The 24,279-nt window shown below is 55.5% G+C and overlaps 9 non-coding genes across 9 annotated transcripts; all 9 read right to left on the reverse strand.

The window, feature by feature from the left end:
- Nucleotides 1-13,392: 13,392 nt before the first annotated feature.
- On the reverse strand, nt 13,393-13,511 carry LOC149990081 (5S ribosomal RNA). The gene has a single exon (XR_016508937.1). It is a non-coding gene; the product is annotated as a 5S ribosomal RNA (ribosomal RNA).
- Nucleotides 13,512-14,320: 809 nt separating this feature from the next.
- LOC149990082 (5S ribosomal RNA) lies at nt 14,321-14,439 on the reverse strand. Its single transcript, XR_016508934.1, has one exon. It is a non-coding gene; the product is annotated as a 5S ribosomal RNA (ribosomal RNA).
- Nucleotides 14,440-15,990: 1,551 nt separating this feature from the next.
- Nucleotides 15,991-16,109, reverse strand: LOC149990083 (5S ribosomal RNA). Its single transcript, XR_016508938.1, has one exon. It is a non-coding gene; the product is annotated as a 5S ribosomal RNA (ribosomal RNA).
- Nucleotides 16,110-16,918: 809 nt separating this feature from the next.
- Nucleotides 16,919-17,037, reverse strand: LOC149990084 (5S ribosomal RNA). Its single transcript, XR_016508945.1, has one exon. It is a non-coding gene; the product is annotated as a 5S ribosomal RNA (ribosomal RNA).
- A 1,551-nt stretch (nt 17,038-18,588) lies between these two features.
- LOC149990085 (5S ribosomal RNA) lies at nt 18,589-18,707 on the reverse strand. Its single transcript, XR_016508944.1, has one exon. It is a non-coding gene; the product is annotated as a 5S ribosomal RNA (ribosomal RNA).
- Nucleotides 18,708-19,516: 809 nt separating this feature from the next.
- LOC149990086 (5S ribosomal RNA) lies at nt 19,517-19,635 on the reverse strand. Its single transcript, XR_016508955.1, has one exon. It is a non-coding gene; the product is annotated as a 5S ribosomal RNA (ribosomal RNA).
- A 1,550-nt stretch (nt 19,636-21,185) lies between these two features.
- LOC149990087 (5S ribosomal RNA) lies at nt 21,186-21,304 on the reverse strand. The gene has a single exon (XR_016508939.1). It is a non-coding gene; the product is annotated as a 5S ribosomal RNA (ribosomal RNA).
- An 809-nt stretch (nt 21,305-22,113) lies between these two features.
- Nucleotides 22,114-22,232, reverse strand: LOC149990088 (5S ribosomal RNA). Its single transcript, XR_016508956.1, has one exon. It is a non-coding gene; the product is annotated as a 5S ribosomal RNA (ribosomal RNA).
- Nucleotides 22,233-23,784: 1,552 nt separating this feature from the next.
- LOC149990089 (5S ribosomal RNA) lies at nt 23,785-23,903 on the reverse strand. Its single transcript, XR_016508940.1, has one exon. It is a non-coding gene; the product is annotated as a 5S ribosomal RNA (ribosomal RNA).
- Nucleotides 23,904-24,279: the final 376 nt, after the last annotated feature.

Raw genomic sequence — 24,279 nt, forward strand, 5'->3', positions numbered from 1 at the left:
ACACTAAATCAGGAATCACACTGACCGATTAGAGTCAAAGTCTATAAAACATTCGGACCAGGTGCAGGGTCCCATATACTCCCTGCTAAAGATAGCTTACACCACATTGCTGATAAGAAAAGCAGAGCAAGTTCTAAAGCATAATGAGCATGATGAGCGCTCTTTGATCTAATTCCCATGGCAACAACCCTCTGAGTGGTTGACAGTGACATTCCGCATGCAGCCTTATGTTGAGACATAGAGTCAAGAGCGGCCAGGATGCTGGCGGCTCATCATGCTCGGGCCGGGTCTACAATTCCTTAAACCGTGAGGAGTGGTTGCCCACAATAGTTTTATGGGAACTCCTTTGTAGGTAACTCTCTTATTTTCTCTTGTTGCTTTTAAGATTCTCTCTTTATCTTTCGCCTTTGGCATTTTAATTATGATGTGTCTTGGTGTGGTCCTCTTTGGGTCTAGCTTGTTTGGGACTCTCTTTGCTTCCTGGACTTGTATGTCTATTTCCTTCACCAAATTTGGGAAGCTGTTTTTCATTTTTTCAAATAGGTTTTCAGTCTCTTGCTCTTTCTCTTCTCCTTCTGGCACCGCTAGGATTCAGATGTTGGTATGTTTAAAGTTGTCCTAGAGGTTCAATTCTTGTCTCTTCTTTCTGTTTTGGGTACATGTTTATTTCTTCTTTTTGTTCCAAATTGTTGATTTGAATCCTGGCTTTCTTCCTATCACAGTTGGTTCCTTGTATATTTTTCTTCATTTCACTTTGTATAACCTTCACTTTTTCATTGATTTTGTGGCTGTACTCAATAATTTCTTTGAGCATCCTGATTACCAGTGTTTTGAACTCTGCATCTGATAGGTTGGCTATCTACATTTCATATATTTCTTTATCTGGGGTTTTGTTCTGTTCTTTCATGTGGGTCATATTTCTTTGCCTCTTCAATTTAGCAGCCTCCCTGTGTTTGTTTCTGTGTACTAGGTAGAACTGCCTTGACTCCGTGCCTTGGTAGCGTGGCCTACTGTAGTAGGTGTCCTATAGGGTCCAGTGGCACAGCCTCCCCTATCACCCAAGCTGGGAACTTGAGGTGTGCCATTGGTGTGGGCTGAGTACACCTTCCTCTTGTAGTTGAGCCTTGGTTGCTGTTGGCAGGTTATGTCGGTGGTGCCACACACACCCTAGGCTCAGTTGGAAGTTGCTCTGTCCAGCAGAGGCTTCGTGACCACAGCAGAACAAACTTACCCAGGAGACTTTATTATGTCTGGGGGAAGGAAGGTGACTGCCTCTCTAGTGGAGACCAAACCTTCATCCCTTATGCCTTTTATTGAGGAGGATACATACGAGAGATACAAGGCTAAAATTCATAAATCGTCAATAGCCATTAGGCGTTTGACAGTAACAGATTACACATACCAGTGTAGGGACCACAGTGACCAGCCTGTGTCAGGGTCCATAAAACATCTTGACCAGATGCAAGGTCTCATATGCTCTTTGCTAGAGGTTGTTTATGTTACCTTACTGATAAGGAAAGCAGAGCAAGTTCTAAAGCATAATGAGCATAACAAGCATCCTTGGATCCAATTCCCATGGCAACCCTCTGCGTGGTTGTCCGTCATGCTCCACACACAGCCTATGTTGAGACTTAGAGACGAGCATGGCCAGAAAGCTGGCGGCTCGTCATGCTCAGGCCGGGGCTACAGTTCCTTAAACCACGAGGAGTGGTTGCCCACAGCAGGTCAGTGGGAGGGACTAAACCGGGCCAGTCAGCTGCAAGGATTGCCTGTGACCACTGACCACCATCCTCCACCCTCCGTGGAGGATCAGCTGTGCAGGGTCAGCGTGGTGGCTCTCTGACGTTGTCTGTAGCTGTCCACTGGGTGCATTGGCCCTGGGGTTTTCCCGGGTGGTACAGGCCAAGGTCAGCCCCCACCTGTTTTCTGCCCCTGGCCACCCTGGCTGAGCTATAAAGCAATCTGAGATGGCTGCTACTTGTGCTGGGCTTGGAGATTCCCAGGGGAAGCCAAGGTGTGAATCTAGGCTGGTTGCTGCTAATGCTATGCTGGAGGCTCACTGAGGCCAGCTGTTGCTTATTTGAGAGGATTTAGGAAGTTGTGAAGCAGGAGCCAACAGCAGCCATTCATATGGAGACGGAGCTTGGGTGGGCCGGTAAGTTCAGTGGGGAGGAGTCTCTGGGCCTCATGTTCGCCAGGTTGATGGAGTCTCAGATATGGCAACAGCCTGACAGCTCTGTTATGGGAGGCTTTAGAAGAGACACAATGGCCTCTGCTGGCCTTGATGCCAGACATTTCAGTTCCTCCCTGTGTGCCACTGGTACCTTTCAAGCTTCTACCCTGGTGCTGGAGATCAGAGGGCGTGAGTCTGAGTAGGTGAGTCTCTGTGCGGGTTCTTTAAGAGGAACTGCTTTGGGCTCCAGCAGTTGATTGCACTGACTCAATCCCCGCTAGATTTTGCAGCCATAAGTTGCGGGGACTTATCTTCCTGGCACTGGAACCCTGGGCTGGGGGCCTGGTGTGGGGTTGGGTCCCCTCGCTCCTGAGATGTCCCTTCCCAATCCTAATCCACCACACGTGGGTGAGGGGCCAGCCCATTCCATGTCTGTGCCCCTCCTACTTTTCTCGATGGATGTGGTTTCTTTAATTATGTTAGATTTCCATCCAACTCGATTTCTGATGGTTCTGGCTGATGGTTATTCTATATTTTAGTTGTAATTTTGATGTGGTTGTGTGAAGAGGTGAGTCACATCTGCCTCTGCCACCATCTTGACTGGCTCCTCCAATTTCTAGTTCTCAATTCCTTCACCTTTTCACCCAGCTCCCCAACCCCCTTCCCATCTGGTGACCATCAGTCTGTTCTCTGCATCTATGAGTCTGCTTCCATTCTGTTCATTTATTTTGGTTTCTTGATTCCACATATAAGTGAAATCATATGGTATTTGTAGGACTCATTTCATTTAGCATGATGCCTTTAAGGCCATCAGTTTTGTCAATAATGGTAAGATTCCATTCTTTTTTATGGTTGAGTGATATTCCATTATCGTCGTCGTAGGCGGCGGCGGCGGCGGCAGCCGTCCATCTTGAGAGACGATGGTGTAGCTTCTTAAGAGTCTATCTGCACCACCGAGAATGGCTGTGCAGTCCGACTCGGGAGTGACACGGTATCTGTCTCCTCCCGTGTTGAATCGACATCTTGCGATGACGCTGGAGTGTCCTCTCCAGTGAAGCTGAAGCTACAGAGCCTGGGCAGGGTGATATGGAGGGTCTGCTGTTGCCCATGCAGCAGACCCCCCCTCTCTTCGCAGCTGAAGGGTCCAAGGGAAAGACGGAGTCGATACAGCTTGGCTTCAGGTGCGCCGCAGGAGTTGCCGGTGTTGACTACAACGTCAAACCGCCTTAGGGACTCCGGCTCCGGATTTTCTGTCGGGGTTTACTCCCTTAGCCTTTCCCCTGAAGAGGTATGCCGCAAGGCAGCGGAGGTTTTTTGGAGTCAGAGTTTTCCTTCTCTAGCTGTGTAATTGAGTGAGTTGATAAATTACCATTCATTTAGCCATTTTCGCTATGGGACATCGAGTTCCTCCCAAATCATGAGTGGAACTTTTTTCTTCTGTCTGTGGTGTTTCTTTAGGCTCAGTTTCTGGTCATGGGGTTCCTGGGGCAAGAACGTGGAAATGTCAGTGTTTTTGCCTCGCTGCTGCTCTCTAGGAGTGCCAGCTTTCCCACAGTGCTTCTGGTTTGCCTGGGCCCGCGTGGCGCGCGTGCTGCTGTGACTGGGGGTTGGATTTGGAAGAAGGAGAAGTGTAGTTGAAGTTCAGCATGTCTGCTTGCCGGTGGTTCGTCGGTGCCGCCCAGTCTGCCTCCTGGTGATCTGGGAACTCCGTGTGTGGAAGTCAGAGGTGCGGTTCGGGCTCACCGTCCTGGCTGGGAAGGCCTTGCCAACAGCACTTGGACAATAGTTGGGGAGCCGTTCAGTTCTCAGCTGGGAGGTGGTGACAAATAAGTGTGTCCATTGAGTGATTCCTGTGTTCACTCGTTCAGTCGCTGGAGCCCTTTCTGGCACTGGGCACTTCACTGAACGAAGGTGAGGTTCTTGTCCCCATGGAGCTGATGTGCTCTAAGAGAGAAGGAGCACAGACGGCTTGGGGTTGGGAGGTGAGACCTGGGAGGGTGGGCAGGGAGCTGCCAGCAGGATGGGATGAAGAGCCCACCACACAGAAAACTGCTTGTTCAAGCTCAGAGGTCTGAAGCATATTTTTCATTCCCCAGGGAGGTGTAAGTGAAACGGAGCAGTTCAGAGAAGAGGGAGGCAGGAGGGTCCTAGATTAATGGCAGCAGCGGTCACAGTAAGCCCTCAGTAAACAGTTGGCTTTGGGCCAGCTGCTGTATTTGAAGGGGGCGTGAGATTTTGAGGGGGCCTTCCTAGGAGACAGTGAATCGCCCTTTTCCAAGTAGAAGGTATTTGTCTGTGGAGGTGAGCTTTGGACGGTGAGGGGGCACCCAATGATAGAGGGACTTCAGGACGATGGGATGTTTCCAGGGAGATGGGAAGGTGGGACCCTGTTTGCATTGATAACTTTGGGTCTCTCTTCTTTAGTTATCATATTATGTGACATGTCTGACTGCTTGTGTCAATGCCACATGCTCCCCGAGGGCGGGTGAGCCCAAAAGGACAGGAAAAAGTCAGGTTAAGCACCTGTTAGAAATCCATCACGGACTCCCCCCTCCCAGCTCTCTGAGCCACAGACAGGACGCATGGAGCTGAGAGCCAAGTATGTGATGTTCTGGATGCCTTGGAGCTGGTTGTGATTGGGTGGCTGCATCCAGAGGTCTGTATGTTTCTGCAAAGCATCAGTGTGGCAGCGTGACAACGCTGTGAGAAGCAGACCGGGACGCCTGCTCCTTGTCTGCCCGTGGCCTGCCCGTTTGGCCTTTGTCGGAACAGCTGGAGTTCTCCTCGGTGCAACCCCGATCTGCCCGTGGTCAGGTAGACAGGCCTGAGAGAGGGTATGTGCGTAAACTTGTATGTAGTCTCCAGAAGCTGTTGGAAAGGCCCGGGGAACTCAGGCAGTGTAGCGGAGGGTCCTGGCAGGTAGCCCTCCTGGGCAGGACGCTGGCGGCCTCCAGTGGTGGCTGACGCCTTAGTGGCTGGAACCTCTGGCTCTTAGGCTGTTGGAGGTCCCCCCTTCCAGTATAGTTTCTGTGTGTGAAAAGGAAGTTTTGGGGAAGTAACAAGTTTGATTTCTTTTTAATTAAACTTTTTATTCTGAGGTCATTGTAGCCGCCACTGCAGTTGTAAGAGACACTACCTAGATTTCCCCCGTGTCCTGCCCCGAGGCCCCCAGGCCTCACAGATTTACAGCAGGGCACCCCCGCCGCCCCAGGGCCCGCCCAGCCACCCCCCGCCCTCCCAGCCCTGCGGCCTGCTCAGCCCGCTCCCCGCGGGGCCCACGTCTCAGGACTGGCGTGTTACCGGAGCCGCACGACCTGTAACCCTTGGGCGTTCTCTCGTTCCCTCCTCATGATTCGCTGGTGGTTCATTCAGGTTGCCTGTGCCGGTAGTTTGCTCCTTTTCATTGCTGAGTAGTATTCCAAGGCGTCCTGTCCCTCAGTTTGTTTAACGTTCGCCCATTGGCGGACATCTGCCTTGCTTCCAGTTGTTTTCTGGGTGTTTTTTGTTTTTGTTTTCTAAAATTTATTTTCTGAACAGTTTTTGTGGGAACACAGTTTTCATTTTTTCTGGGACAGATTTGATGGGCTACGTCTTAGGGTAGTGATAAGGTTATTACTATTTCACCAAACTTCATTTAGAAAAACTCGAAGGTATTTTTTACTTTTTCTTCTCTTTTCTTTTATTGAATTTTTTGGGCCACCTTGGTAAATAAAACTAGATAGGCTTCAGGTGTACAGTTCGCTAGCACAGCATCTGCGCACTGTGGTGTGTGCTCGCCGCCCCAGGCCCAGGCCCCTTCCGTCACCGTTTGCCCCCCTGCACCCTCTCCTCCCTGCCCCGCACCGCCCCCCTCTGGTCATCACCACCCTGCTGTCTGTGTCTGTGAGTTTTTCTTCTCTGCTTTATCCCTTCCCCTTTTCCCCAGCCCCCCAGCGTCTCTCCCCTCCGATAGTGTCCGTACGTTTTGTGTATCTCTGCTTCTGTTTCTGGTTTGTTTCTTAGTTTGTTTTGTTCGTTAGATTCCGCATATGGGTGAAGTCATAGGGTGCTTGTCTTCCTCTGAGGGGCTTATTTCACTCAGCACAACGCCCTCTAGGTCCATCTGTGCTGCCACAAAAGGTGAGATTTCCTTCTCTGTTCTGCCCCAGTCGTGCTCCGCTGTGTAAAGGTACCAGAGCGTTAGTATCCGCTCATCTGCTGCTGGGCACTTGGGCTGCTTTCAGGTCTTGGCTCTTAGAGCTAACGCTGCAGTGAGGATAGAGGTGCATATATTCTTTTGAATTACTGTTTTGGGTTTCTTTGGATACGTTCCCAGAGGTGGTAGAGCTGGGTCATACGGCAGTTCCATTTTTAATTTTTTGAGGAAACTCCATACTGTTTTCCACAGGGGCTGCACCAGTCTACATTCCCACCAGCAGTGCACGAGGGCTCCCCTTTTCCCACATCCTCGCCAGCACGTGTTGTGTGTTGATTTGTTGAGAGTAGCGATTCTGACTGGTGTGAGGTAATACCTCATTGCGGCTTTCATTTGTGTTTCTTAAATGATCAGTAACGTTGAGCATTTTTTCATGTCTTTGGCCATGTGCGTGTCTTTGAAGAAGTGTCTATTCAGGTGCTTTGTCCATTTTTTAATTAGATTGTTGTTCTTGTTTTGTTTCGTTTTTGATGTTAAGTTGTATAAGTCCTTTATAAATACTGGACATTAACCACTTATCAGATGTATCATTATGAATATGTTCTCCAATTCAGTGGGTTGTCTTTTTTTTTAAGCATATTTTATTGATTATGTTATTACAATTGTCCCACGATTTTCCCTTTGCTTCCCTCTGCCCAGTACCCCCCTTGCCTCCAGCAATCCCACCCCCCTTATTTCATGTCCATGGGTCGTGCATGTAAGTTTTTTGGTTTCTCCATTTCCTATAGCAGTCTTAACATCCCCCTATTTTGTACCTACCAGTTATGCTGCTTAATCTCTGTACCCTTTCCCTCATTCTTCCCCATCCCTCCCCCCATGGTGAAAACCCTCCAAATGATCTCCACATCTGTGATTCTGTTCCTGTTCTAGTTGTTTGCTTAGTCTGTTTTTGTTTTTTAGATTCAGTTGTTGGTAGTTGTGAGTTTGTTGTCATTTTAGTGTTCATAGTTTAGATCTTCTTTTTCTTAAATAAATCCGTTTGACATTTCATATAATAATGGCTTGGGGATGATGAACTCTGTTAGCTTTACCTTGTCTTGGAAGCACTTCATCTGCCCTTCCATTCTAAATGATAGCTTTGCTGGATAGAGTCATCGTGGTTGTAGGCCCTTGCTTTTCATCACATTGAATACTTCTTGCCAGTCCCTTCTTGCCTGCAGAGTTTCTTTTGAGAAATCAGCTGATAGTCTTATGAGAACTTCTTTGTAGGTAACTCCCTGCTTTCCTCTTGCTACTTTTAAGATTCTCTCTTTTCTTTTACCTTTGGCATTTTACTTATGATGTGCCTTGGTGTGGTCCTCTTTGGGTCCAACTTGTTTGGGATTCTCTGTGCTTCCTGGACGTGTTATGTCCATTTCCTTCACCAAATTGGGGAAGTTTTCTTACATTATTTTTTCAAGTAACTTCAATTACTCGCTCTTCCTCTTCTTGTGGCATCCCTGTGATTTGGATGTTGGCATGTCCCAGAGTCTTCTTTTACTGTCCTTGTTTCTTTTTAGTTCTTGTCTGTTCATTCCATTGTGGTTGAATGTTTATTTCTTCCTTATGTTCCAAATTGTTGATTTGAACCCTGGCTTCCTTCCTTTCACTGTTGGTTCCCTGTGGACTTGTCTTTATTTCACTTAGTATAGCTTTCATTTCTTCCCTTATGATTTTGCCGTACTCAGTGTGTTTTTCTGAGCATCCTGATCACCAATGTTTTGAACTCTGTATCCGATAGGTTGGCCGTCTCCTTTTTTATTTAGTTCTTTTTCTGCGGTTTTGTTTTGTTCTTTCACTTGGGCCATATTTCTTTGTCTCCTCATTTGGTAGCCTCCCTGTGTTTGTTTCTGTGTGTTCATTGGAGCTGCTTTGACTCCCTGTCTTAGCACGCCTGTTAAATTGTATGGAGCAAAGCCTTAGGTATTCGCCAGGGCCAGCCAGCTCACTTCAGCACTTTGTGGCTCTGTGGAGGGGGTAGGGGTTGCAGAGGTTTTCCTGGCACTCGCCCCATTTCCAGTCATGTCACCCACTTCCCATACGCCATTGGCACCCTTCTAGCTGTTGCCGTGGTGGTGGTTCCCAGAGTGGGTGGGTTTGTGTATGTCCTAAGCTGTGTGGGTCCTTTAAATGGACTTCCCTGAGAAACAGGCAGTTTCTTCGGCTGCCCCAATCCCCACTGGTTTTTACAGCCGGGAGTTACGGGGTTTATCTTCCCAGCGCTGGAACCCTGGGCTGTGCAGTCTGGCCTGGGGCTGGGATCGCTCGCTCCCAAGGTGTCCCTCCTGATTTTTATCCACCGCACGTGAATGTGGGACCGCCTGTTCTGACGCCGCTGCTCCCCGCCACACCGAATCCCCTCCGCCCTGACTCCCTATCTCCACCCCTCCTACCCATCTGGATGAATGTGGCTTCCTTAAATCCTTGGTTGTTGGACTTCCTTACAGTTAGATTTTCTGGTGGTCCTGGGTGTATTTTGTTTTGAAGGTAGTTGTGACTTTTCCTGTGGTTGCGTGAGGAGGTGAAGTGTGTCTTCTTACACTTCCATCTTCACCGGAAGTCCAGTAGGTTGTCTTCATTTTGTTGATGGTTTCCTTTGCTCTGCAAAAACTTCAGTTTGCTGGAGTCCATTTGTTCCGTTTTTCTTTTGTTTCTCTTGCCTGAGGACATATATTAGAAAAATATTGCTACGAGAAATGTTTGATATTTTACTACCTATGGTTTTGAGTCTTACGTATACGTCTTTCATCCATTTTGCGTTTATTCTTGTGTATGGTGTCAGAAGCTGATCTAGTTTCATTTGTTTGCATGTCCCTGTCCGGTTTTCCCAACACCACTTATTAAAGAGACTCTTCTGCCCGGTGTTTGTTCTTTCTTGGCTTTGTGCCAGTGCCGGGCTGTCTCGTTCACTGTGGCCTCACAGTGTAGTGTGAGGTCGGGTATTGCGGTCCCTCCTGCTTTGTTGTTCTTTCTTTCAACTGCTGAGGCTTTTCAGGGTCTTTCGTGTTTCCATATACGTTTTTGGAATATTTGTTTTAGATCTGTGAAATGCGCCATTGCTGTCTTGTTAGGGATTGCGTTGAAGCTATAGATGGCTTTGGTTACTATGGACATTTTAGTGACGCTGATGCTTCTTATTCATGAACAGAGTATACGCTTCATCTTCTGTCTTCTTCAGTTTCTTCAGAGCCCTTACACTTTTCTGACTTTAGATCTTTTACATCCTTGGTTAAATTTATTTCTCAGGATTTTTTTGCTCTTTTTTTTTTTTTTTTTTTTTTTTGGTTGCAGTTATAAATGGGATCATTTTCTTAGTTTCTTTTTCTGATAGTTCGTTATTGGCATATAAAAATGCAACTGATTTCCGGGTATTTATCGGTTCTAGTAGTTTTTCGTGGAATCTTTAGGGTTCTCTATATATAGTACATATGACTTCAAATAATGACAGTTTTACTTCTTTCTTTATAATTTGTTTGTCTGTTTTTTCTTCTTGCTTGATTGCCGTGATTAAGACGTCCAGTACTGTATAGAATAAGACTGGTGAAAGCGGACATCCGTGTCTTGTTCCTGATCCTAAGAGACACTTTTATTTTTTGTCTGTTGAATACGGTGTTGCCTGTGGCTTTGTCACATGTGGCCTTTGTTATATTGAGGTATGTTCCCTCTACTTCCATTTGCTGAGAATTTTTAATCATAAATGGATGCTGCATTTAATCAAATGCTTTTTCTGCCTCTATTGATAGGATCATAATGTTTTTATCCTTCATTTTCCCTATGTGGTGTATCGTGTTTATTGCTTTGTGGATATTGTGCCAACCTTGCATCTGGGAAAAAAAATCCCATTTGATCATGGTGTGTGACCTTCTTAATGCATTGCTGGATCGGTTTGCTCTATTTTGTGGAGGACGTTAGTGTTGATGTTCATCAGGGATATTGGTCTATAATTTTCTATCTTTGTGTAGTGTCTTTATTGGGTTTTGGAATTAGGATAATGCTGGCCTTATGAAATGAGCTTGGAAGTGTTGCCTTCTCTTGATATGTTTTGGAATAGTTGAGTACGAGACGTGTTAGTTCTTTTGAATGTTTGGTTAACTTTACCTGGGAAGCCACCTGGTCCAGGACTTATGTTGTTTGTTGGGAGTTTTTAAATGTCTGCTTTTGTTTTCATTAATTGTAATCAGCCTATTCAGTTCTTCTGATTCTTCCTGATTCAGTATGAGAAGATGGTACGTGTTTAGGAATTTTGTCCGGACTGTCCAATTTGTTGGCATATAGTTGTTCCTAATTTGTCTTATAACCTTTGTATTTCTGTGGTGTCCGTTGTTACTTCTTCTTATTCGTTTCTTCTTGTTGAATCTGGTTGAAGGTTTGTCAGTCTTGTTTATCTTCTCAAATGAAATAGCTCTTGGTTTCATTAAACTTCTGTATTTTTTTTAGACTATTTTATTTATTCCTGCTCTGATCTTTATTATTTCCTTTCTTATGCTCACTTTGGGCTTTATTTTATTTTATTTTCCTATTGTTAGGTTAGATTATTTATCTGAGCTTTTTCTTGCTTCTTGAGGTAGGCCTGTAATGCTGTGAACTTCCCTCTTAGGACTGCTCTCCCTGTGTCCTATAGACTGTGGGTGGTTGTGATCTCATTTTCATTTGTTTCAAGGTATCTTTTGATTTCTTCCTTGATCTCATTGTTAACCCATTCACTGTTTAGTAACATGTTATTTAGTCTCCATATTTTTGCCTTTTTAAGTTTTTTTCTTGTTGCATATCATTTTAGCAAGAGAGTATGCTTGATATGATTCCAAAAAACCTCCGCTGCCTTGCGGCATACCTCTTCAGGGGAAAGGCTAAGGGAGTAAACCCCGACAGAAAATCCGGAGCCGGAGTCCCTAAGGCGGTTTGACGTTGTAGTCAACACCGGCAACTCCTGCGGCGCACCTGAACCCAAGCTGTATCGACTCCGTCTTTCCCTTGGACCCTTCAGCTGCGAAGAGAGGGGGGGTCTGCTGCATGGGCAACAGCAGACCCTCCATATTACCCTGCCCAGGCTCTGTAGCTTCAGCGTCATCGCAAGATGTCGATTCAACACGGGAGGAGACAGATACCGTGTCACTCCCGAGTCGGACTGCACAGCCATTCTCGGCGGTGCAGATAGACTCTTAAAAAAGCTACACCATCGTCTCTCGAGACGGACGGCTGCCGACGATGTACAGGGTGATCGATCATGAGAAGTGCCTAGGGTCTCATCCTCATTCTTTCTCCCTCTTATTATTCTTTTCTCCCTTTTGGGATTTTTGAGAATGTCAAAGCTTTGGTGCTTTAGCTACTTGAATGTGGATACACAAGCTCAGAAGGGAAGTACGTTTTGCAGAGTCACGGTGTGTGTGGTGGACCTGGAGTCCTTCCTCGAATGCTTCATGCCTGACTGAGTAACTCTGTGCAAGATCTCCCTTGGTGCTCATGAGCCATCTTTAAGATATGCTCAAGTGTGAGAGCTCAGGTCAGAGCATTGTAAACATAAATGCAATGTCCATAGTAAAGCCTGCTACTAAAGTGCCACTTAGCAGTGAGGAAGCTATGTCCCTGTGTAGCTCACTGAGGGATTGCAGATAGTTTATGGGCCACAGGGGATGGCCAGTGGCTTAGACTACTTTCACACAGGAGGATCTGGTCTCAGTTCATCACAGCCTTGGGTGGCTTGGTCACATTGCTGCGGACTCACTGGATTTGGTCTTGAGTGCCGAGGCCTTACATGGCATTGACCCTGTGGCCCAGGCATCGGTAGATATGACCACTTCTGGTGTGGTCTGGGGTGATATAAATGACGGGTCTTGACCTCTGGGGCTAACGCCTTGACTACTCTGATCTAGTAGTCACGCTCAAAACTGACCCATAACAGGTGACATGGCATTGCTGGATAAAATCTATATGACTACGGTATCAGGGGGAATAAATTTCTTTCCTTTTAATATTTTAAATTGTTTTTAAAAATTAACAATGATTTAAAATTTTTTACTTTTTGTAGTCTCTCTATTTATTTCTGTTCTATTATGCATGTTCCAATTTATACTAATTCTTCGCCACTGCAAGTAGCAACCCCTCAAACTTGTGGCATGAATTTCTGACCCCATGTTCTCAGATATCAACTCTGTGATCCGAGGTGTGTGTAGTGGTCTTGAGGGTCATTTCTAGGGCTATGATGATAAACATATTCAACAGGGGACTGCTGAGAAAAGGATGCCTCACAGTTAAGACCGAACCCCAACGCGGCTACGCACTGACAATGCACTGCGCTCAGAGTCATTTTCACGTACGAGCTTCCAAACTCCCTACCAGTCAGTAAAGTCACTTTCCCGCCGTTACTAACGGGGTGGGGGTGGGGGTCGGCGGTGGGGGCGCGAGAAAAACCCTTTAGAAGCTAGCGAGGAGGAGAAAACTTGCTGGAAAACCTTCGGGTCTGCGCGGCCCAAACAAAGACAGAGTGACAACACCGTGTCCATAACCGTGTTCCTTAAGGTATTTCAGACGCACCCCTGACAGCTCCGGGAAGCGCATTCGTAGCTCCATGGCCTCGTGTATTTAAGTTCCCTTCACTGAAGCGACACTGCACCTATTGCGCCAAGTGAACTGGGACCAATGTGCTTAGAAAGGTGGCACTCAGCGTAGAACTGGACACAACGGCTGATGACAGGTGCTTGAAAACGAGGCTCTCACGGAGAGCGCCAAATGCGTGGCCTGCGAGTATTTTGTCCGTCCGCTTGCTTCTGAATTTGGAGGCCCTTGTGGCCCTTGCAGGCCTACGTAGAGAAGCCAAGAGTAAAACCCCTGACAAAAAGGAAAAAAAAAAAAAAAAGAGATCTTAGGATGAGAGATAGAAAGATGGGCCCCGTCATAAGTTTCACTGACCACGGGGAGTGGAGAGGGGCGGGTCCCCCTCCTGGGTCTGGAGAGCTCCACCTGGAGCAAGAAGATGAAAGCGCCCTGGCCCGGCGACAGGGGGCGGGTGACAGGTGGGCTGGGGGCCGAAGGAGAGGCCTTCCAAAAAGCCCTACGGCACCCGGTATTCCCAGGCGGTCTCCCATCCAAGTACTAACCAGGCCCGACCCTGCTTAGCTTCCGAGATCAGACGAGATCGGGCGCGTTCAGGGTGGTATGGCCGTAGACGCAGGAGGCGGCTTCCAGAGGCCTCAAGAGCCTGTGCCTCGCCTCCAGGCCCCTCTCCCCTGGCGGCGCCAGGCTGGGCGGCGCGTCCGGGGCGCGCGGCCGGCCGCGCCCCTCTCTGGGACGCTGCCCCCGAGCCCTCCACCTGCCCCCTGCCCCACCTGCTCAGGTCCCAGCGGGCAGGGCCAAGGCACCTCCCCCGGAGGGGACGTTTCCTCCCTGCCTAGCTGAAGAAAGAGCCTGCCCTGCCCGATGGGGAGCACAGAGACCCCAACCACCACCACCACCACCCCCACCAGCACCACCAGCACCACGACCACCGGGGACGGCGGGGAAGGGGCAGGGGCGGCGGCGGCCTTCCCCGGCCCCTGCCCCCAAGGCGCGGGGCTGCGGCTACCGAGGCCGGCCTCACAGGGCCTCTGGGTGGGGGCCAGGGGCCGTGGTCCGGGGGCCGGGGGCCGTGGTGAGGGTCGGCGGTGGGGCGGGGGGCCTTCCCTCTCTCTGTCCCGGGGGCTCGGGCCCCCTACGACGACTGGGGACCTCCTCTCTCGCGAGTGAGTCTGGGAGACACGGCACCTCTTAACCAAGAGGTGCCCTGAGGCGGCGCGGATTCCCCTATGGCCCGGGCGGTGGCCTCCGCGGCGCCGGGGCGGGAGGGTGGTGCGGGGGGTGGGGGCTGGGGGTGGGGGGCGAGTCGGGAGGAGCTGGTCACCGTCCCGGGCAGGGGGTGGGGGTGGCGGGGTCCCGCAAGGAGCAGGAAGAGGAAAGCAGCCGAGCCGGCGGCTGCGGGCAAAAGGACGAAGCGGCCAAAAAGCCTACAGCACCCGGTATTCCCAGGCGGTCTCCCATCCAAGTACTAACCAGGCCCGACCCTGCTTAGCTTCCGAGGTCAGACGAGATCGGGCGCGTTCAGGGTGGTATGGCCGTAGACGCGGGAGGCGGCTTCCAGAGGCCTCAAGAGCCTGTGCCTCGCCTCCAGGCCCCTCTCCCCTGGGGCGCGCGGCTGGGCCGCGCCCCGCTCTGTGAGCTGCGACACCCCCGTCCCGCCCCCACCCCCCCACCCCACCACCCCCGCTGAGCCCTCCACCTGCCCCCTGCCCCACCTGCGCAGGTTCCAGCGGGCAGGGCGAAGGCACCTGCGTCGCACAGGGTGACGTTTCCTCCCCGCCGAGCTGAAGTAGGGGCGTGCCCTGCCCCGGTGGGGGTGGGTGGCGTGGACAGAGCCCCCACCCCGTAGGATCGCGAGGAGGGGGCGTGGAGGGCGGTAACGGGGCCCTGGCGGCAGCGGCCTTCCCAGGCACCTCCCCCCAGGGGGCGCTGCTGGGGCTGCCGGGGCCGGCCTCGGATCGTTTTGCTTCCAGTGAAGCACGCTTCATATACGTTTTGTTTTCTTCATCACCTCTTTTTATTGTGGTTCCATTAGACGTGCCCCGAAGCCTCCCCCACGGCCCCACGGCGGCCTGCCGCCCGCCTCCACCCCCGCCCAAACACACACCTATGTGTGGCATAGGTTTCTGACCCCATGTTCTCAGATCTCAGACACCGTCGTCATCTTGCGTGTGTGTGTCCGCGCGCGCGTGTGCGTTTAAGTGGTCTCGGCGGGCATTTCCACGGCTCGCACGATACATGTATTCCACGAAGGAATGCCAGAGACAAGGATGCCTCACAGTTAAGACCGAACCCCAACGCGGCTACGCACTGACAATGCACTGCGCTCAGAGTCATTTTCACGTACGAGCTTCCAAACTCCCTACCAGTCAGTAAAGTCACTTTCCCGCCGTTACTAACGGGGGGGGGGGGTGGGGGTCGGGGTGGGGGTCGGCGGTGGGGGCGCGAGAAAAACCCTTTAGAAGCTAGCGAGGAGGAGAAAACTTGCTGGAAAACCTTCGGGTCTGCGCGGCCCAAACAAAGACAGAGTGACAACACCGTGTCCATAACCGTGTTCCTTAAGGTATTTCAGACGCACCCCTGACAGCTCCGGGAAGCGCATTCGTAGCTCCATGGCCTCGTGTATTTAAGTTCCCTTCACTGAAGCGACACTGCACCTATTGCGCCAAGTGAACTGGGACCAATGTGCTTAGAAAGGTGGCACTCAGCGTAGAACTGGACACAACGGCTGATGACAGGTGCTTGAAAACGAGGCTCTCACGGAGAGCGCCAAATGCGTGGCCTGCGAGTATTTTGTCCGTCCGCTTGCTTCTGAATTTGGAGGCCCTTGTGGCCCTTGCAGGCCTACGTAGAGAAGCCAAGAGTAAAACCCCTGACAAAAAGGAAAAAAAAAAAAAAAAAAGAGATCTTAGGATGAGAGATAGAAAGATGGGCCCCGTCATAAGTTTCACTGACCACGGGGAGTGGAGAGGGGCGGGTCCCCCTCCTGGGTCTGGAGAGCTCCACCTGGAGCAAGAAGATGAAAGCGCCCTGGCCCGGCGACAGGGGGCGGGTGACAGGTGGGCTGGGGGCCGAAGGAGAGGCCTTCCAAAAAGCCCTACGGCACCCGGTATTCCCAGGCGGTCTCCCATCCAAGTACTAACCAGGCCCGACCCTGCTTAGCTTCCGAGATCAGACGAGATCGGGCGCGTTCAGGGTGGTATGGCCGTAGACGCAGGAGGCGGCTTCCAGAGGCCTCAAGAGCCTGTGCCTCGCCTCCAGGCCCCTCTCCCCTGGCGGCGCCAGGCTGGGCGGCGCGTCCGGGGCGCGCGGCCGGCCGCGCCCCTCTCTGGGACGCTGCCCCCGAGCCCTCCACCTGCCCCCTGCCCCACCTGCTCAGGTCCCAGCGGGCAGGGCCAAGGCACCTCCCCCGGAGGGGACGTTTCCTCCCTGCCTAGCTGAAGAAAGAGCCTGCCCTGCCCGATGGGGAGCACAGAGACCCCAACCACCACCACCACCACCCCCACCAGCACCACCAGCACCACGACCACCGGGGACGGCGGGGAAGGGGCAGGGGCGGCGGCGGCCTTCCCCGGCCCCTGCCCCCAAGGCGCGGGGCTGCGGCTACCGAGGCCGGCCTCACAGGGCCTCTGGGTGGGGGCCAGGGGCCGTGGTCCGGGGGCCGGGGGCCGTGGTGAGGGTCGGCGGTGGGGCGGGGGGCCTTCCCTCTCTCTGTCCCGGGGGCTCGGGCCCCCTACGACGACTGGGGACCTCCTCTCTCGCGAGTGAGTCTGGGAGACACGGCACCTCTTAACCAAGAGGTGCCCTGAGGCGGCGCGGATTCCCCTATGGCCCGGGCGGTGGCCTCCGCGGCGCCGGGGCGGGAGGGTGGTGCGGGGGGTGGGGGCTGGGGGTGGGGGGCGAGTCGGGAGGAGCTGGTCACCGTCCCGGGCAGGGGGTGGGGGTGGCGGGGTCCCGCAAGGAGCAGGAAGAGGAAAGCAGCCGAGCCGGCGGCTGCGGGCAAAAGGACGAAGCGGCCAAAAAGCCTACAGCACCCGGTATTCCCAGGCGGTCTCCCATCCAAGTACTAACCAGGCCCGACCCTGCTTAGCTTCCGAGGTCAGACGAGATCGGGCGCGTTCAGGGTGGTATGGCCGTAGACGCGGGAGGCGGCTTCCAGAGGCCTCAAGAGCCTGTGCCTCGCCTCCAGGCCCCTCTCCCCTGGGGCGCGCGGCTGGGCCGCGCCCCGCTCTGTGAGCTGCGACACCCCCGTCCCGCCCCCACCCCCCCCACCCCACCACCCCCGCTGAGCCCTCCACCTGCCCCCTGCCCCACCTGCGCAGGTTCCAGCGGGCAGGGCGAAGGCACCTGCGTCGCACAGGGTGACGTTTCCTCCCCGCCGAGCTGAAGTAGGGGCGTGCCCTGCCCCGGTGGGGGTGGGTGGCGTGGACAGAGCCCCCACCCCGTAGGATCGCGAGGAGGGGGCGTGGAGGGCGGTAACGGGGCCCTGGCGGCAGCGGCCTTCCCAGGCACCTCCCCCCAGGGGGCGCTGCTGGGGCTGCCGGGGCCGGCCTCGGATCGTTTTGCTTCCAGTGAAGCACGCTTCATATACGTTTTGTTTTCTTCATCACCTCTTTTTATTGTGGTTCCATTAGACGTGCCCCGAAGCCTCCCCCACGGCCCCACGGCGGCCTGCCGCCCGCCTCCACCCCCGCCCAAACACACACCTATGTGTGGCATAGGTTTCTGACCCCATGTTCTCAGATCTCAGACACCGTCGTCATCTTGCGTGTGTGTGTCCGCGCGCGCGTGTGCGTTTAAGTGGTCTCGGCGGGCATTTCCACGGCTCGCACGATACATGTATTCCACGAAGGAATGCCAGAGACAAGGATGCCTCACAGTTAAGACCGAACCCCAACGCGGCTACGCACTGACAATGCACTGCGCTCAGAGTCATTTTCACGTACGAGCTTCCAAACTCCCTACCAGTCAGTAAAGTCACTTTCCCGCCGTTACTAACGGGGGTGGGGGTGGGGGTCGGGGTGGGGGTCGGCGGTGGGGGCGCGAGAAAAACCCTTTAGAAGCTAGCGAGGAGGAGAAAACTTGCTGGAAAACCTTCGGGTCTGCGCGGCCCAAACAAAGACAGAGTGACAACACCGTGTCCATAACCGTGTTCCTTAAGGTATTTCAGACGCACCCCTGACAGCTCCGGGAAGCGCATTCGTAGCTCCATGGCCTCGTGTATTTAAGTTCCCTTCACTGAAGCGACACTGCACCTATTGCGCCAAGTGAACTGGGACCAATGTGCTTAGAAAGGTGGCACTCAGCGTAGAACTGGACACAACGGCTGATGACAGGTGCTTGAAAACGAGGCTCTCACGGAGAGCGCCAAATGCGTGGCCTGCGAGTATTTTGTCCGTCCGCTTGCTTCTGAATTTGGAGGCCCTTGTGGCCCTTGCAGGCCTACGTAGAGAAGCCAAGAGTAAAACCCCTGACAAAAAGGAAAAAAAAAAAAAAAAAAGAGATCTTAGGATGAGAGATAGAAAGATGGGCCCCGTCATAAGTTTCACTGACCACGGGGAGTGGAGAGGGGCGGGTCCCCCTCCTGGGTCTGGAGAGCTCCACCTGGAGCAAGAAGATGAAAGCGCCCTGGCCCGGCGACAGGGGGCGGGTGACAGGTGGGCTGGGGGCCGAAGGAGAGGCCTTCCAAAAAGCCCAACGGCACCCGGTATTCCCAGGCGGTCTCCCATCCAAGTACTAACCAGGCCCGACCCTGCTTAGCTTCCGAGATCAGACGAGATCGGGCGCGTTCAGGGTGGTATGGCCGTAGACGCAGGAGGCGGCTTCCAGAGGCCTCAAGAGCCTGTGCCTCGCCTCCAGGCCCCTCTCCCCTGGCGGCGCCAGGCTGGGCGGCGCGTCCGGGGCGCGCGGCCGGCCGCGCCCCTCTCTGGGACGCTGCCCCCGAGCCCTCCACCTGCCCCCTGCCCCACCTGCTCAGGTCCCAGCGGGCAGGGCCAAGGCACCTCCCCCGGAGGGGACGTTTCCTCCCTGCCTAGCTGAAGAAAGAGCCTGCCCTGCCCGATGGGGAGCACAGAGACCCCAACCACCACCACCACCACCCCCACCAGCACCACCAGCACCACGACCACCGGGGACGGCGGGGAAGGGGCAGGGGCGGCGGCGGCCTTCCCCGGCCCCTGCCCCCAAGGCGCGGGGCTGCGGCTACCGAGGCCGGCCTCACAGGGCCTCTGGGTGGGGGCCAGGGGCCGTGGTCCGGGGGCCGGGGGCCGTGGTGAGGGTCGGCGGTGGGGCGGGGGGCCTTCCCTCTCTCTGTCCCGGGGGCTCGGGCCCCCTACGACGACTGGGGACCTCCTCTCTCGCGAGTGAGTCTGGGAGACACGGCACCTCTTAACCAAGAGGTGCCCTGAGGCGGCGCGGATTCCCCTATGGCCCGGGCGGTGGCCTCCGCGGCGCCGGGGCGGGAGGGTGGTGCGGGGGGTGGGGGCTGGGGGTGGGGGGCGAGTCGGGAGGAGCTGGTCACCGTCCCGGGCAGGGGGTGGGGGTGGCGGGGTCCCGCAAGGAGCAGGAAGAGGAAAGCAGCCGAGCCGGCGGCTGCGGGCAAAAGGACGAAGCGGCCAAAAAGCCTACAGCACCCGGTATTCCCAGGCGGTCTCCCATCCAAGTACTAACCAGGCCCGACCCTGCTTAGCTTCCGAGGTCAGACGAGATCGGGCGCGTTCAGGGTGGTATGGCCGTAGACGCGGGAGGCGGCTTCCAGAGGCCTCAAGAGCCTGTGCCTCGCCTCCAGGCCCCTCTCCCCTGGGGCGCGCGGCTGGGCCGCGCCCCGCTCTGTGAGCTGCGACACCCCCGTCCCGCCCCCACCCCCCCACCCCACCACCCCCGCTGAGCCCTCCACCTGCCCCCTGCCCCACCTGCGCAGGTTCCAGCGGGCAGGGCGAAGGCACCTGCGTCGCACAGGGTGACGTTTCCTCCCCGCCGAGCTGAAGTAGGGGCGTGCCCTGCCCCGGTGGGGGTGGGTGGCGTGGACAGAGCCCCCACCCCGTAGGATCGCGAGGAGGGGGCGTGGAGGGCGGTAACGGGGCCCTGGCGGCAGCGGCCTTCCCAGGCACCTCCCCCCAGGGGGCGCTGCTGGGGCTGCCGGGGCCGGCCTCGGATCGTTTTGCTTCCAGTGAAGCACGCTTCATATACGTTTTGTTTTCTTCATCACCTCTTTTTATTGTGGTTCCATTAGACGTGCCCCGAAGCCTCCCCCACGGCCCCACGGCGGCCTGCCGCCCGCCTCCACCCCCGCCCAAACACACACCTATGTGTGGCATAGGTTTCTGACCCCATGTTCTCAGATCTCAGACACCGTCGTCATCTTGCGTGTGTGTGTCCGCGCGCGCGTGTGCGTTTAAGTGGTCTCGGCGGGCATTTCCACGGCTCGCACGATACATGTATTCCACGAAGGAATGCCAGAGACAAGGATGCCTCACAGTTAAGACCGAACCCCAACGCGGCTACGCACTGACAATGCACTGCGCTCAGAGTCATTTTCACGTACGAGCTTCCAAACTCCCTACCAGTCAGTAAAGTCACTTTCCCGCCGTTACTAACGGGGGGGGGGGTGGGGGTCGGGGTGGGGGTCGGCGGTGGGGGCGCGAGAAAAACCCTTTAGAAGCTAGCGAGGAGGAGAAAACTTGCTGGAAAACCTTCGGGTCTGCGCGGCCCAAACAAAGACAGAGTGACAACACCGTGTCCATAACCGTGTTCCTTAAGGTATTTCAGACGCACCCCTGACAGCTCCGGGAAGCGCATTCGTAGCTCCATGGCCTCGTGTATTTAAGTTCCCTTCACTGAAGCGACACTGCACCTATTGCGCCAAGTGAACTGGGACCAATGTGCTTAGAAAGGTGGCACTCAGCGTAGAACTGGACACAACGGCTGATGACAGGTGCTTGAAAACGAGGCTCTCACGGAGAGCGCCAAATGCGTGGCCTGCGAGTATTTTGTCCGTCCGCTTGCTTCTGAATTTGGAGGCCCTTGTGGCCCTTGCAGGCCTACGTAGAGAAGCCAAGAGTAAAACCCCTGACAAAAAGGAAAAAAAAAAAAAAAAAAGAGATCTTAGGATGAGAGATAGAAAGATGGGCCCCGTCATAAGTTTCACTGACCACGGGGAGTGGAGAGGGGCGGGTCCCCCTCCTGGGTCTGGAGAGCTCCACCTGGAGCAAGAAGATGAAAGCGCCCTGGCCCGGCGACAGGGGGCGGGTGACAGGTGGGCTGGGGGCCGAAGGAGAGGCCTTCCAAAAAGCCCTACGGCACCCGGTATTCCCAGGCGGTCTCCCATCCAAGTACTAACCAGGCCCGACCCTGCTTAGCTTCCGAGATCAGACGAGATCGGGCGCGTTCAGGGTGGTATGGCCGTAGACGCAGGAGGCGGCTTCCAGAGGCCTCAAGAGCCTGTGCCTCGCCTCCAGGCCCCTCTCCCCTGGCGGCGCCAGGCTGGGCGGCGCGTCCGGGGCGCGCGGCCGGCCGCGCCCCTCTCTGGGACGCTGCCCCCGAGCCCTCCACCTGCCCCCTGCCCCACCTGCTCAGGTCCCAGCGGGCAGGGCCAAGGCACCTCCCCCGGAGGGGACGTTTCCTCCCTGCCTAGCTGAAGAAAGAGCCTGCCCTGCCCGATGGGGAGCACAGAGACCCCAACCACCACCACCACCACCCCCACCAGCACCACCAGCACCACGACCACCGGGGACGGCGGGGAAGGGGCAGGGGCGGCGGCGGCCTTCCCCGGCCCCTGCCCCCAAGGCGCGGGGCTGCGGCTACCGAGGCCGGCCTCACAGGGCCTCTGGGTGGGGGCCAGGGGCCGTGGTCCGGGGGCCGGGGGCCGTGGTGAGGGTCGGCGGTGGGGCGGGGGGCCTTCCCTCTCTCTGTCCCGGGGGCTCGGGCCCCCTACGACGACTGGGGACCTCCTCTCTCGCGAGTGAGTCTGGGAGACACGGCACCTCTTAACCAAGAGGTGCCCTGAGGCGGCGCGGATTCCCCTATGGCCCGGGCGGTGGCCTCCGCGGCGCCGGGGCGGGAGGGTGGTGCGGGGGGTGGGGGCTGGGGGTGGGGGGCGAGTCGGGAGGAGCTGGTCACCGTCCCGGGCAGGGGGTGGGGGTGGCGGGGTCCCGCAAGGAGCAGGAAGAGGAAAGCAGCCGAGCCGGCGGCTGCGGGCAAAAGGACGAAGCGGCCAAAAAGCCTACAGCACCCGGTATTCCCAGGCGGTCTCCCATCCAAGTACTAACCAGGCCCGACCCTGCTTAGCTTCCGAGGTCAGACGAGATCGGGCGCGTTCAGGGTGGTATGGCCGTAGACGCGGGAGGCGGCTTCCAGAGGCCTCAAGAGCCTGTGCCTCGCCTCCAGGCCCCTCTCCCCTGGGGCGCGCGGCTGGGCCGCGCCCCGCTCTGTGAGCTGCGACACCCCCGTCCCGCCCCCACCCCCCCCACCCCACCACCCCCGCTGAGCCCTCCACCTGCCCCCTGCCCCACCTGCGCAGGTTCCAGCGGGCAGGGCGAAGGCACCTGCGTCGCACAGGGTGACGTTTCCTCCCCGCCGAGCTGAAGTAGGGGCGTGCCCTGCCCCGGTGGGGGTGGGTGGCGTGGACAGAGCCCCCACCCCGTAGGATCGCGAGGAGGGGGCGTGGAGGGCGGTAACGGGGCCCTGGCGGCAGCGGCCTTCCCAGGCACCTCCCCCCAGGGGGCGCTGCTGGGGCTGCCGGGGCCGGCCTCGGATCGTTTTGCTTCCAGTGAAGCACGCTTCATATACGTTTTGTTTTCTTCATCACCTCTTTTTATTGTGGTTCCATTAGACGTGCCCCGAAGCCTCCCCCACGGCCCCACGGCGGCCTGCCGCCCGCCTCCACCCCCGCCCAAACACACACCTATGTGTGGCATAGGTTTCTGACCCCATGTTCTCAGATCTCAGACACCGTCGTCATCTTGCGTGTGTGTGTCCGCGCGCGCGTGTGCGTTTAAGTGGTCTCGGCGGGCATTTCCACGGCTCGCACGATACATGTATTCCACGAAGGAATGCCAGAGACAAGGATGCCTCACAGTTAAGACCGAACCCCAACGCGGCTACGCACTGACAATGCACTGCGCTCAGAGTCATTTTCACGTACGAGCTTCCAAACTCCCTACCAGTCAGTAAAGTCACTTTCCCGCCGTTACTAACGGGGGGGGGGGGTGGGGGTCGGGGTGGGGGTCGGCGGTGGGGGCGCGAGAAAAACCCTTTAGAAGCTAGCGAGGAGGAGAAAACTTGCTGGAAAACCTTCGGGTCTGCGCGGCCCAAACAAAGACAGAGTGACAACACCGTGTCCATAACCGTGTTCCTTAAGGTATTTCAGACGCACCCCTGACAGCTCCGGGAAGCGCATTCGTAGCTCCATGGCCTCGTGTATTTAAGTTCCCTTCACTGAAGCGACACTGCACCTATTGCGCCAAGTGAACTGGGACCAATGTGCTTAGAAAGGTGGCACTCAGCGTAGAACTGGACACAACGGCTGATGACAGGTGCTTGAAAACGAGGCTCTCACGGAGAGCGCCAAATGCGTGGCCTGCGAGTATTTTGTCCGTCCGCTTGCTTCTGAATTTGGAGGCCCTTGTGGCCCTTGCAGGCCTACGTAGAGAAGCCAAGAGTAAAACCCCTGACAAAAAGGAAAAAAAAAAAAAAAAAAGAGATCTTAGGATGAGAGATAGAAAGATGGGCCCCGTCATAAGTTTCACTGACCACGGGGAGTGGAGAGGGGCGGGTCCCCCTCCTGGGTCTGGAGAGCTCCACCTGGAGCAAGAAGATGAAAGCGCCCTGGCCCGGCGACAGGGGGCGGGTGACAGGTGGGCTGGGGGCCGAAGGAGAGGCCTTCCAAAAAGCCCTACGGCACCCGGTATTCCCAGGCGGTCTCCCATCCAAGTACTAACCAGGCCCGACCCTGCTTAGCTTCCGAGATCAGACGAGATCGGGCGCGTTCAGGGTGGTATGGCCGTAGACGCAGGAGGCGGCTTCCAGAGGCCTCAAGAGCCTGTGCCTCGCCTCCAGGCCCCTCTCCCCTGGCGGCGCCAGGCTGGGCGGCGCGTCCGGGGCGCGCGGCCGGCCGCGCCCCTCTCTGGGACGCTGCCCCCGAGCCCTCCACCTGCCCCCTGCCCCACCTGCTCAGGTCCCAGCGGGCAGGGCCAAGGCACCTCCCCCGGAGGGGACGTTTCCTCCCTGCCTAGCTGAAGAAAGAGCCTGCCCTGCCCGATGGGGAGCACAGAGACCCCAACCACCACCACCACCACCCCCACCAGCACCACCAGCACCACGACCACCGGGGACGGCGGGGAAGGGGCAGGGGCGGCGGCGGCCTTCCCCGGCCCCTGCCCCCAAG

This window comes from Furipterus horrens, unplaced genomic scaffold (genome assembly GCF_987537825.1).
Source record: "Furipterus horrens unplaced genomic scaffold, mFurHor1.1.pri manual_scaffold_28, whole genome shotgun sequence".
In the NCBI taxonomy this organism is placed as follows: Eukaryota; Metazoa; Chordata; class Mammalia; order Chiroptera; family Furipteridae; genus Furipterus; species Furipterus horrens.